Below are 13,761 nucleotides of genomic sequence, written 5' to 3' on the forward strand. Positions count from 1 at the left end.
AACTGTTTTTGCAGATGACATCACAATGCCAAAACAGTTTATCATATATTGATATATCTCAACTAAGGGTCAGTAAAATAACTTTGGATGCTCTCATTTGGTCCCTCAGCTGACTCTGATAATTAGGGCTCATCTAAAGAAGTTTAAGAACAACTACAGAACCTCTGCAATAATAAAATGCTGGTAGAGAATAAGACCTGAGCCAATTTATTATTGCTTTAGTTGTAAAGTGTTTTCTTTTGCAACATTTTGAAAGGCTGACTTGGTAGGCAATCCGGTTTCTCCACTGGTAGAAACTCTTTGTCATGCCCTACCTCCCAGCTTCAGAAGTTTAAAATTATATAACATTCTCTTTTCCATCTACCCATGCAATTTCATATTGACTGGAACTTACCCAGCCTGGCACCTTGTAATACAAGAAAAGAAAAATGCAGAAAGAGGACACTTGCCAATTTAATCCCTTTCTTTTTCTGAGCTATTGTGCATCCAGTAGTAGTCCACTAACCATCAAAGCCTGGATCAATCCTGGCTGCATTCTCCTTTTGTCAACACAGCAACAACTATGGTTACAGTGATTGTGAAAAGTATCTGGTTGCAAAAGGCCAGCTTCACAATGAATGTTAAATAAAAACAGGAGAAATGGTGGCTTTGCAACAAGCAGGTTCTCCCAATAGAAATTGTTCAGATTTTTCTTATAACCAACCAGATAAATTTAGACACGAACTGAAAGCATGAATGGGATAGTGCCAATAATTTGTTTTCATTCCAATTTATTGCCAAAGGATTTCTTATTGTTTAAGATCTTGCAATTGTTCAAAGATGAGTCACTGGCTGACATTTTTTCCACTCTCCCATTGGTCAGCTGGAGAGAATATTAAATGGTTCAAAATGTTTGCTGGCTGTTTTCAATACTAGTCGGTTGCACAATTTCACTGCCATGGAAATTTGCCCAATTCTGGCAGATCTCCCCCTAATACAATCTTAAAAGCATTTTATTCTGGATCTTATATGATCTCACACCCCATTAAAATATAACAAAATGAGATACCATATTCTCAGCTTTGGGAAATGATGTTAATAAATGTAATACATGTGCTTTGAATTTTAAGTTTTAAAATACTACCCTTATTAAAATGGCACGTTATCATGAAATATCTGTGGTGTGCTGAACAGAGACTTCTGGAGCCCACTGTAAGGGCTGAATAAAGGTTTTAGGTTACCTAATCGTCTTTCGAAGTGACCCAACCCTGTTTCAAAGTAACATTGGTTTTCATGGAAGTTTTTTGTAATAAAAACAGTAGAAGTGAGAAAACATGAACCGCATGCATGAATATGGGTCCCAAAAGTTACTCCAGAATGACAGAGCATCACGTGCACTTCTCCAGACAGCAGAAATTTCCACACTACCTGACACACAAGCACACAGTGTGATTACAGCAAGCAAATTAACACACAACACAAATAAAGGTGAAAAGGACCCTTCATCTTTTTCTTCTCTCCCACTCCTCATTCTTTAATTTAACATAGCCCATTCTTTTGTTCAGAAGGTTCTCCAGCAATTTTGTCATTTGGTAAGAAGAACGCAATCCAAATACATCACAAATGGTTAGCAATGACATCACTTAACAGATAAATAAAATATACATACAAAGAACTTGGGCACTTTATTAAAAACTCTCTGTTAATTCAAAAATAAACTTTTACCTATGTGGCTTCTCTGGTGAACCTCAGCAGAGAAATGGATCATTCTGGTTAATCATTCTTTTTGCCATGACTCTTTCGAGAACCACACACTTTGCATCAAGAAAAGTACTAGTACTGGAGTAGTAATCACTGTAATCAAAGTACTGGAGTAGTAATCACCAACAACTACGCATATACAAAACCTACCGTTCTCAAAACTGAGTATTACAGAGACTGCTGGGATGTTTCATCAATCTGGCTATTCCAGGGTGACCAGCAGTTTTCAGGAAACCAGTTTTACAAACAGAAACAGTTTATAATACTCAGATGAAAAAACAGAATTGTTTCAGAGTAGGACCATGTCCTGAACATCACTTCCAGCTTGGAACTTTGAGACAGCATATAGGTAATCCTTGATTTACAACAGTTTGTTTAGTGACCGAAGTTACAACGCCCCTGAAAAAAAAGTGACTTATGACCGTCTTTTAGACTTAAGAGCATTGTGGCATACCCTTGGTCACACGATGACAGATTTTTTTTCCCTGTAGAAGTACAATGAAATTCTCAAAACTGAGTGATGTTTCTCAAATCAGATACTCATACCCGCATTGCCTCAGTTTGCCTATTCATATGTTGGGGAACACATGTTGGGGTGGGATTTAAATTTTTTTACTACCTGTTCTGTGGGCATGGCTTTGTGGGTATGGCAGGGGAAGGATATTATAAAATCTCCAGTCAGAGGTGATATTTGCCGGTTCTTCAAACTACTCAAATTTCCGCTACTGGTTCTCCAGAACTGGTCAGAACCTGCTGAATACCACCTCTGGAACACAGACATTATACTGTAAGTCATTCTTCTCTCCCTTACCCTCTGGAGTATAACTTTATTTTAAACCACTTTGATTCAAAAATCTAATTGTGGCTGAGGGGTCAGCTTTGTTTTGAAGTTCAGCCATAAGCTAGTGTGCAAGCAAAATAGGTTTTCCTACTGTTACAGTAAGCAATTATACAAACACTGGGAAAAGATTAGCCTTCAAAAATACTATCAACTGAGATGACCTAACCTAAATTACAAGAATCCTTTCTTTTTTTAACATAATTGCTTTATCTAGCTCTATCAAATTAAAATTGTATTAAGAATTGTTAACCAAGCTAAGAACACCATATGGTTTCTAAAACGTATTTCTAAAATGTAGAGAATTGGGATCCTTTAAAAAACAGCATGTCATATGGTTACATAACAATACCAAGGAACTTAAGAATCCCATTCAGAAAATAATTTCCATCAACCAGCAGAAGAAGAGTTTCTGAAAAAGTTTTCAGAGTGGCAAGGCAAAGGCACTGAATGAAGATTGGGTCCTCAACCATTGTAGCAGTAGGAAATAGTTACAGAGTGACTTTGTTTTGTTTTGTTTTTCTTTAAAAAACATTTTTAATGAGCCATGAAATCCATCCTATGGTTGCAAAAGAAAAATATTTCTCTATCCATGTTTACAGGCTGGAGACTAAAACCAAATGTATTTTTCAGTCTAATAGCAGATGGAAAGAAAATTAGATTTAACAGAGCAGATTCCCAAGGAATTGAATATGGAATGATGCTAAGCAACTCCATCTTATCTTTTTCACTTATAATGTGACAAAGAAAGCAATAAAATATTTTATCAAATTCAGATCCCGCTTTCTGGAAAAAAAAAGGAGGGAAGATTAATAGTTTGATGCATTTTCCTTCATCTTTTCTTATTTAGATAACTAGATCTTAGAAGAGACTGTGTCAAAATTGGAAGTAAAATATTACTCTTAGTTTTAATAGAGTACTACACAACCCTGTGACACACTGGGTCATCCTTTGATTCAAAAATAGTGCAGTCTGATGTGACCAGAATGAACATTAAATTTTAGATTGATCATATCTTTTTTAGTCCAATGCTGGAACAGTGCCATGATCAACTATCATGCATATCATAAATAGAAAAGTAATTGTAATAGCAAATGAATTTCAATAATAAGTCAATATTAAGTTACCTACATCAATAAACAGAATGACCATGGATGGGCAAAAGAGCAGTGGGAGGTGGAGAAACTTCCAACTTTCTGTAGGCTTCCCCACTGACTTTGCTTGTGGAAAGCAGGCCAGAAGTGTTGCAAATCACAACCATGTAACTAGGAAACACTGTAACAGCAACAACTTTGAAAACAAAACTGGTCTGAACATCATGGAAATTTCAATTCCATAGGAGTAATGGGTCCCAGATTTTTTACACATTCTTTAAAGTTAGTGGATGTTAGATACCTTGAGTCAAAATCTGTTGCTGCATCGTTTGGGCTTATCTTGAGACTAAAACCGGATAAATACAATGAGTTTTAGTAGATTATAGACAGATAATATTGATTCCCATCACAAGGAGATCTGTATCTGTATTTTATTCTATTTGATGAGCAAGGTCACAAAATAAAGTTGGAATGCACATTTTAAAATCTACTTAGATTGCCACTTTTCCCTGAACTTTTATGGTTTTCTCATCCATTAGCTTTGAAAGCATTTCAATACAATGGCTGATCCCTTCTACTCCCATTGAGTTAGACTATTTGACGTTCTTTACCAAAGTCATTCAAAATCCCTGAAAGTAACCAATAAAATATTAAAATCTCAGCTTCAGTAGTTTGCTATGCAAAACTAATACAGTACTGTACAACGTGTATAAAAACATGATATATGAACCCAATGCCTATTATACGGAAATGTATAACCATCAATAGCTGATTTCAGGAAAACTTGATCCTCCTGTTACCTTTTTCAAATCACTGTTTTATTTGAACCAAATTCCAAAATATCACCACTACAGTTCATAAACAGTATTTCAAGAAAGTTATACAACAGTAGTATGTTTTTACAAACTGTTATTTTAAAAGTCTAGATGGGATACAAAAACAAATGAAGAATGAACCCAAACTCCATGAATAAAGCATGTGTAATCATTCAGACATTAGCATAAACTGCAATCAATTAACCATAAAATTATGTTGGATATAAATTCTTGTTTAGAGATCTAAAGCCAGCCATACATTTCTTGATGACTCTTACTACATATGATAGTAAGCCAAAATAAAAAAGCTACTGTTGTGTTGCGGTACAGCAATTTTCTCCCTGGAAACTGTACATATTTCTTCAAGATTGAAATCAATAAGCCAAAAAAAAGGTGAAATGTAGATGGAATATAAGCATGATTAACTTTCTTTAGTCTGGAATATGTATTTTATTATACTCTTCTTAAATGGCATCTATATTATTTTACATATTATGAACAGTGTTTACAGTGTTTCAACTTATGGAGTGAGAACCAGTTGAACCAGATCAATGAAAACTTTTGTTTAATCTGAAGAAACCAAATCTTGATAAACAGATTACTTTCTAATACTATTTTAGTTCTGGTGGGGAGTGATAAAACAACCCTAGTAACACTAGAGAGAGATCTTTGTTTGGACTATAAATTCTAACTTCATGCAGAAAGGCAGCCGCAGATATGTTTTAGAAATATGCAAATATATTTATATTTAATCACCTAATTTATCACTGATTACCCAACCAGATTGAGACAGATTAGTCATTTATTAAGATTTGTAGCAGCCTAGTCGCTAATGGTCCAAGCTCTGGGAAACAAATAGCCTGCCAAACAGATTCAACATTTGAAGTTGATATAAACACTGCCTACAGATAATCCATATACAGGTAGTCCTTGACTTACAACAGTTCACTTAGTGACCATTAAAAGTTACAACAGCACTGAAAAAAGTAACTTATGACCATTTTCACATTTATGACCACTGCAGCATCTCCAGGGTCACATGATCAAAATTCAGCTGCTTGGCAACTGACTCATATTTATGACGGCTGCACTGCCCCAGGATCATGTGATCACCTTATGTAACCTTCTAACAATACAAAGCCATTCACTTAACAACTGTGTTACTAACTTAACAACTGCAGTGATTCACTTAACCACTGTGGCAAGAAAGGTTATAAAATGGAGCAAAACCGTTTCACTTAGCAACAGAAATTTTGGGCTCAATTTTGGGCATAAGTCGAAGACTACGTATACTGTATGTCCCTCCTAGAGTCAAAGCAGTACCGGTAGTCCTCCACTTACAACTACTTTTAAAAACTAATGTAATGTATCAGAGTAAGAAGTAGGTCATTAAAGATACAGATGAATATTAAGAAAGGCCTAATGCTTATTTTCTGTTCTCTCATCTGCATCTTTAAAAATGTATTTCTTACTCTGAAAAAGTACATTGGATTTTAAAAGTCCTGATGTCTTATATGGAGCATCCATTCAGGTCTTTTGGTGACAAGATGGAAATGGTTTGCCATTACCTTCCCCAGGATAGGTGTGTATATCTGTATGTTTGTGTAGACTATAGCATAACTCCCCTGAGGTGGCCTATTTATCCAAGAACTAACCAAACTTGATCCTACTTGGTTTTCTACATAGCCAAAGCCAGCAGCTGTTGCTACCTGTTGAGGTAAACTTTAAACAACTGTGACCCAAATGACCATGATTAATCTTGTAGAGAAACTTAAGTTATACTATCTATATATCCAAGATCTTCAAAAAGGAAAAGTTCATTTTCCTATTCTAGAAATAAAGGAAGTGGACTCTCATTTGTGTAAAATTGTTTGGGGGGGGGGAATGCATATTATTTGGTAAGCTACAGATGGCAGTACAAACATTGTTTTTTCCTTAAAGGAAACCCAAGTTTGTAACAACAAAAAAGCCTCTCAGAGTATTACAGTTCATTAACATGAATTTCGAATTATATTCCTATAGACAATGAAACTACTTTTGCTTAAATGAATGCCTCAGAAACTTTCATTTTTACATTAACTCTAGCTTTAAGCTTTCAGGTAAGATTTCCTTTGGATCAAACTAGATTACTGGTAGCTTCATAAAAATGTCTATGCAGGGATAGACATCTTAAATTTACATAGGGTAGAGAAACACTGTTGAAAGAGAAATATGGCTTCTTGTTTATTATAGCCTATTCGTTTAGTTCAAACTTTTCTTTAAAATAAATTTCAAGGTTTTGTAAAATCTTTCTTGAACTTGAAAATTGATTTTCTCCTTATACTTACACCAATAATGGAACTGATACAAATGACTTGGAAGAAAGGCAACACTAGGAAAAAGCAAATCAGGCAATTGGAAGTATGCTATTTTAAATAATTTAAAGTAAAATAGTACCCTATATAGAATAATCGTAAATAAATACCCAAGTTCTGCCTTAAAAGAGTCAGGAAAAAAAAGAGAAATGGACATTTGTACTATCCGGATTTACACAAAGTTAAATAAATACATAAATAGTATAAATCTTAACCACAGGAAGAATTGGTTGGCAGCGCCTACAGGAAGTAGGTGCAGTACATATGGTGCATTTTAAACCATTCAGAAGCGGAAGCTCAGTAAAGCAGGCTTTCTTGACCAAAAGAATAAGCTCTCCAATAGTGCTCAGCTGCAGCATTAGCTAAAGACCATGCCAGATTGATACACAAGAATCTTTGACTGTATAAGGAAAGAGAGAGGCACTAGCATTTGGACAAGTCTATCAATATGACCATTAATACTGAAGAATCAATGTTACTTCCATGGCCTCCAAATACCAGTTGCAAGGCAACCATGGGGAAAGAGAAATAAGCTTTCATCTCTGCTTGTGAGCATTCCAGAGGCAATTTGTTGGTCACAGTGGTAATTCTGTTAAAGATAAGAGCTTTGGTGGTATTCAACCAGTTCTGCCTTTATCCACTGAATCTGAAGTGCAGCTGCTTTGCACGGCACAGAAGAGTGCCGTGCAGCAGCTGCTGAAGTGACCGGGATCATGCAGGCTTGCAGGAGGTGAGTTAGAATGCCCCTGCGCCTGCGTAAACGCCTCTATGCCTGTGCAAAGTGCATGTTTGGTGCGCGCGTGCATGCAAAGTGTGTGCACTGTGCAAAATGCGCCCACCAAGCCTCGCCCACCAAACTGCTGGCAACAATAATTGAATCCCACCACTGGATAAGAGGTATGGGAAATCTGCATCCTTCCAGATACTACTGAACTATTAATTCCCACTTCTATCACTATGCTTGGCCTACCCAAGTTTTGTGAACCCATCTGGTATAGTCCAGGTTTTACAATCAGTGAAAGAAGTCACCAATTGAGGTCCAGCCAATACAGAAAGAAAAAACTTTTTTTTTAACTGTAGATTTTAAAGCTCAGTTGTGCTGTGACCCAAATACCCACCCCTCAGATTCAGAATCCTAGCCCACACCCTAAAAAGTGGCCATCATACCAAATATTTTTCCGTCTTCCCAGATTACATTAGAATCACTCCAACCATCTGAAAAAACAACTATTTAAGAGTTTCCCTTCTTGAACTCTACAAGCACACCTCTTATAACTAGCCATTGCCAAAACTTTCCTCCACAAAGCCTGCTTCCATTTTTTCCTCTTCCCAAAGTAGTTTACCATTCTCCTAGTCAGTATTCATCACTATTTATGTACCTAGTCTTCAGTGGAGTGTTTTATCTACACCCACACTCCTGCTGGTACCTCTGTCTTGTTCATGAATTGTGCCTTTTCTGATATATAGTAAACAAGGGCACACTTCTCCAAATATTGAAAATAAAAGAAGTTATTTATATTTCACTTGCAGTAAAAATAACTTACTGTAAAAACTGGGTCCAAAAATAAATGAAAACATTTCCCACTAAGTCGTCTCTAACATGTTTCCATTTCATTCAAACACTTAGAATTGTTATCTTAAAATAACAATTCCTGACAAAATTTGAACCTCCCAAAATGAATCAACAGCCATAGATAATTTCTTTCCAGAACTGGAGTACAGGTGGTCCTCAACTTACAACCACAACTGAACCCCGAGGAAGACAGTTGTTAAAGTGAGTTTTGTTCCATGTTACAACCTTTCTTGACACCGTTGTTAAGTGAATGACTGAAGCTTTTGATAACATGGCTGTTAAGTGAATCTGGCTTTCCCAATGACTTTGTTAGAAGACCACAAAAGACGGTCGATCACATGACCCCAGGACGGAACATTTGCCAATTGCCAAGCAACGGATTTTTTTATCACATGGCCACAGGGTTGCTGCAACAGGTATAAGTGAAAAACACTCATGTCACCTTTTTTCACTGCTGTTGTAACTTCAGTCACTAAACAAATGGCTGTAAATTGAGGACTGCCAAGGGATGGGATTCAACTGGTGTTACTACTGGTTTGGTAACTACATTTTGCTACATGCACGTGTGTAAAAAAAAAAACATCAGCTGAGCCTCCCAGACAGCTGAAAAGCACTACGCGCAGATGAGCAGCGTTTGAAAAGCCTCTTTTTTCCTGCTTTTTCAACCTCAGCTGTGAGATCCTTTTTCATTTTAAATAACTTATATGTCATTTAGGATTACATGTGTTAAGTGCTTTCTGGCCACGCCACAAAAAGAGAGGGAAAAGAATGGTAATGGCATCCACATGAAACTAAGCCATGGTTTAGCATTATATGCAAAACTTCATAATTTAATATATGAAAACATATCCTCACTAAATCTTGCACATGTACTGTATATCCTGAAATAAGTTTCTTCCTGTTTTCTTCCAGGCATTGACAAGAACCTAATCTGTATTAGCTTTAGTGAGCTTACTAAGTTATTTATCTTTTTTTTTTTAAAGTTTTATTTTAGTTTTCACAAAAACAAAAGTTATTTATCTTGATATCCTTTAATCCTATTAAAGTTCATTTTATTAACTTGAAATGGAAGAACTGCACAAGACTTAAAGACAAAGCACAAATCAGGTATTAACTTCATTAAAATCAGCAAGCCGTTTATACATTACATGAATACATTTTATGAAAGAGTCCTGTGGACAACTTCCAAATAAAGGAGTTCCCAGAAACACAGACGCAACAAATCTAAATCAAATTGTTGATTTTTGTTGGTACAAAAAAAAAAATTGCAAACATTCACAACATTCTAAGACTGTTTTTTTTCTAAATATGGGGCTCGTGCCTAATTCTCACTCTTATTTTTATGATTACATAGCAAGTAATCTCAATAATTACCCAAATAAATTCCCATTTTAAGTCATTTTCCAATGAACCACCAGGATTCCTTAGGTGCATTTTAAAACTAGCTAGTAGGAGCAATGGTTGACAGATTGTACCCAAAGTTTTCTCCCTCCTGGTTTTACTTGACAGCTGTAGAAATGTCACCTTGAAAAAGCAGCAGCTGTTACAAATTATCCACTTAGCTGAGCAATCCCCTGAGTTTAAAAAAAAAATGTAAATGAAGGGACAAGACAGGAGTTCTCCTCACCTCTTTTTTTTCTTCTTGGTGCTCTTTTGTTTCATATTAGTTCAGGTTTAGAGAGAGTTAATAATAGTCTTCAAAACATTCTCTTCCTAGAAAGGTTCTCATTGCACAATAATAAATAAAGAAACCAAAACAAAGTCACTCTATGCATATCCTCAATGACAAGCTCATCACTTAAATGAAATCAGTGACAGATTTCATCATAATCCCTCAAAGTAGTATGTCATTTTTCATTATCTCTTTGGGGCAAGCTTTTACCTCAGCCTGAGTTTAAAAATAGGGTGGGGGGAGAGACCGGCATATTAAATAAATAAATTATATATATGGTATTCAGCTTTGTTCGGTTATTTTCCCACGTCATTGTAGTTGTGCTTTTAAAGTTGTATCAATGTTTCAGCAGAATCTCTTCTGCCATCATCAGGCTTCTGTATTGTGTTCGTCATTTTCTTTCAATACAGAAGCCTGATGATGGCAGATGAGATTCTGCCAAAACGTTGCTACAACTTTAAAAGCATAACTATAATGACGTGGGAAAATAACCAAACAAAGCTGAATACCATATATGTAAGTACCTGCAAAAACTTTATATACATACATACATACATACATACACACACACACACACACACACACACACACAGCTGGTGCACTTGAAGGAAAAAAAGGAAATTTTATGGAGTATCTTTTTTGTTTTGTTTTTTTTATTTAATGACCAAATTTCTGTTACACAGAAGTGTCACTTTGAAAGAGGACAAGGACAAAATAAGGGACCATGGTTTGTAGATTCAATGGTAACAAACTTGTGTGTGAAAAAAACTGTGTGTGTATATTATATACATATATATATATATATACACATACACACACACACACATTTATCCCCTGCCACATATTAATCAAACACATCGCTTATGTTCTCCACATCCACAACCTCAGTAATTGTATACCACTGCTTTCATATCTTTTACAAGTTTTCAAACATTTTCGCAACTTGTTTTCCTAATAATCTGTTTTTTTAAAACCAGTGTTTTTCCCCAAGCAGTAACCAACCAAAATTGGTTGTCATAAACAGATGAAACATGGTACAAAGGATGCTTTTTCTTAGTTATTGTCTCCAAATTATTTTTAAAATAATTTCAAAAATTATTCTTCAAAAATTTTCCTTGAAAATTATAGCAGCCCACATTGTTCTCTGAATGACTGAACATCTACCTCCTTTAGGAGGGATTTAAAAAGAACAAGCAAGTAGTTTCTACTTCAGTTTCATTTGCTTTTGTATCTATGTGTAAATCAACTCCAGGGCTCAGCACCTCTCACTTAAAAAGAAAAAGAAAAAAAAAGCTATTCAACCACAAATGGAAAAGAGAGTTCAACAAAGTAGCCATGCACAATGTTCCAGCAACAGCAGCTTTCACACAGCAACAGATATCAAACATATTTTTGATGGCATTACCTGAATCTCTCATTGTGTCACATCCATCCCTTTCTGCCTGATATCGAGCCAGGGAAACATTCAGCTGCTTGCAGGCTGGAGGCGACAAGCATGAAGCACAGTTGTGACAGAGCTTTGTTCCGGCTGCAGTGTATTACAGGAAGCCAGGGTTAGACAGCAGCAGTAGCAACAACCAACAAATTAGGCAATCTGAGTGGCCTTTTCAGCTAGGATATGCCCATATTTGGGAGCCAGAGGGGCACAGGAATGAGGAATATTCCCTTGCTTACAAGGATACCTCAATCTTCCTCACCAGCAGCCTCAGGAACAGGCAAGCTATGGCTACTACAGATTATGTGGCCAGAATATAGTTGCTTGTATATAGTTATGGGCCAACTTGCATAATCAGATGTTCTGCAATCATCACCATTCTCTAAGCAACCTAAGCTACCTTTTCCCTTAAAAAAAAAAAAGAAGATGCAAAGGGGTGGGGTGGGGGGGATGTTGAGGTTTCTGAAACAAAAGCCCCGTCCCTCCCAAGAGACAAAACACACAATGCTCCCCGCTTTTGGGTTGACCCGCAATGCTCAGCTACCCCAGGCCCCCTGTTCTTTTTGCCTTGCCCTTGCAGTAATCACTTCAGCCTGTCCAGCAGGATCGCCCAAACCAAAAAGACCTAGACATCTGTCTCTTCTCTTCCTATCTCCTCCTCCAGAAGAAGGGGAAAAAAACGGGGGGGAGATTCTGGCTGGAGATAGAAAAGAGAAACAGACAACCTCCTCATCCTTTCCCCCCCACCACCATCCAAGCTGCAGCTGGGTCTTTTATAGGCAGATTTTCTCGCTTTGCTTTCCTAATTCCCCCCCCCCAAAAAAAGAAATAACAGCAAAAGGTTTCTCAAAAGGGGGATGAGACGCTTTTAGCGTCTTTTCCTTCCCTGCTAAGAGACTAAGTGAAGAGAAAGGTTATCTTTTCACAGCTCCTGGCTGCAACCAAAGCTTACGCAGAAATACAAAGCTTTTTCTCCGCACCACCAAGTCCCTTCTCCGAGACACCCCCCCGCCCCCCCGCCCGGTAGTAATTCAGACCCCTCCTGCCCACCCTAGAGTAGAAGACTCCCTGCAGGCGTGTTTTTTTTTTTTCAGCATCCCTTTTATTCAATCGGGCTGCCTTTGGGCATTTTTTTTTCCGGGTGAGGGGGTGGTTCTTCTCCAGTCTATGAAACATTAAAAAAAAACATGAACTACACAAATGAGGTTGAGTTTCCCTATGAAAAGAAAAAAATCTGAGAACGAGGATGATGAGGATGACGACGACCAATTCCCCTACTACGCATATTTTACAAAATCCTCCAGGGCATTCTCTTGTATCAGGAGGGAGTCCTTTAAAACTTAACAAAACCTTCCAAAACCGCTTCCTCGACGCGCGTGCAACAGTTTGACTGCAGAGGCGAAGGGGTTAAACCTGGGGGGGGGACAGGGGAGTGTGCAGAGAGAGTTCTCGTCTCAGCATTACAGTAATATATATGTATGTATGTATGTATGTATGTATGTATGTATGTATATAGTTATGGGCCAACTTGCATAATCAGATGTTCTGCAATCATCACCATTCTCTAAGCAACCTAAGCTACCTTTTCCCTTAAAAAAAAAGATATATATATATATATGTGACACAAACAGACTCGGCGCGTGTGCGCAGACAGACGGCTCCCCGCGTGCGCCTGTCTGTCTGTCTGTCTGCCTGTGGAAATATTCCACCTCAGGTTAATTTCCCTCGCGCCCCACATAAGAGTGGGTGACACCCCTCCCCCCCCCCCCGGCTATCTCGCAACCCTGAGAGCCGAAGAGGAGAAGCGGCTTGCGGATTTTTTTTTTTTTAAATATTCCTTTAAAGAAAAATAAATAAGCCCCGCACGTTTTGCTTACATGGCTCCTCCCCATCCTCGCAGCCTCGCGCGCCTTCCCAGCTCCACCGTCGGCAGCTAATTGAAGACCAAAGCTGTGGGTGGCGGGGGTAGCAGGCGGGGGGAGGAGAATGAGCTCCAAATGTGAAGGCGAGACACACGGGGGAGGCGTGGCGGTAAAGCTCCGCCCCTTTGGTGTCCCAGCCCCGCCCCCTTGAGGCGAGGGGCTTGGTATTTTATTTATCGGGAGGAGTGTGCAAAAATCCCTCTTCTTCTTCTTCTCCTCTCCGAATTCCTCTTATCGCTCGATGTGTTTGCAAAAAAAGGGAGGCCGACCAAAGGCGGTCGCTGCAAGACAAATGCCGGCGTTAACCGAGCGAGCCAG

General features: G+C 37.8%; 1 protein-coding gene across 5 annotated transcripts in view; it reads right to left on the bottom strand.

Annotated features, from left to right (window-relative positions):
* Positions 1 to 13,541, bottom strand: part of RNF152 (ring finger protein 152) — a 36,764-nt gene extending 23,223 nt beyond the window's left edge. Inside the window, exons 1-3 of one of the 5 annotated variants that reach the window (XM_087930761.1) lie at positions 13,399 to 13,541; positions 11,492 to 11,614; positions 10,042 to 10,127 (exon numbers count right to left, since the gene is read on the bottom strand). The gene's annotated coding sequence lies outside the window, so the exon portion shown is untranslated. Of the gene's footprint in view, positions 1 to 10,041; positions 10,139 to 11,491; positions 11,615 to 13,387 lie in introns of all 5 variants that reach the window. The other 4 variants (XM_087930762.1, XM_026701068.2, XM_026701069.2 and 1 more) reach the window with 4 other exon arrangements.
* Positions 13,542 to 13,761: the final 220 nt, after the last annotated feature.

This window comes from Pseudonaja textilis, chromosome 3, assembly GCF_049901715.1.
Source record: "Pseudonaja textilis isolate UNSWEBS1 chromosome 3, rPseTex1.2, whole genome shotgun sequence".
NCBI classification, from domain to species: domain Eukaryota; kingdom Metazoa; phylum Chordata; class Lepidosauria; order Squamata; family Elapidae; genus Pseudonaja; species Pseudonaja textilis.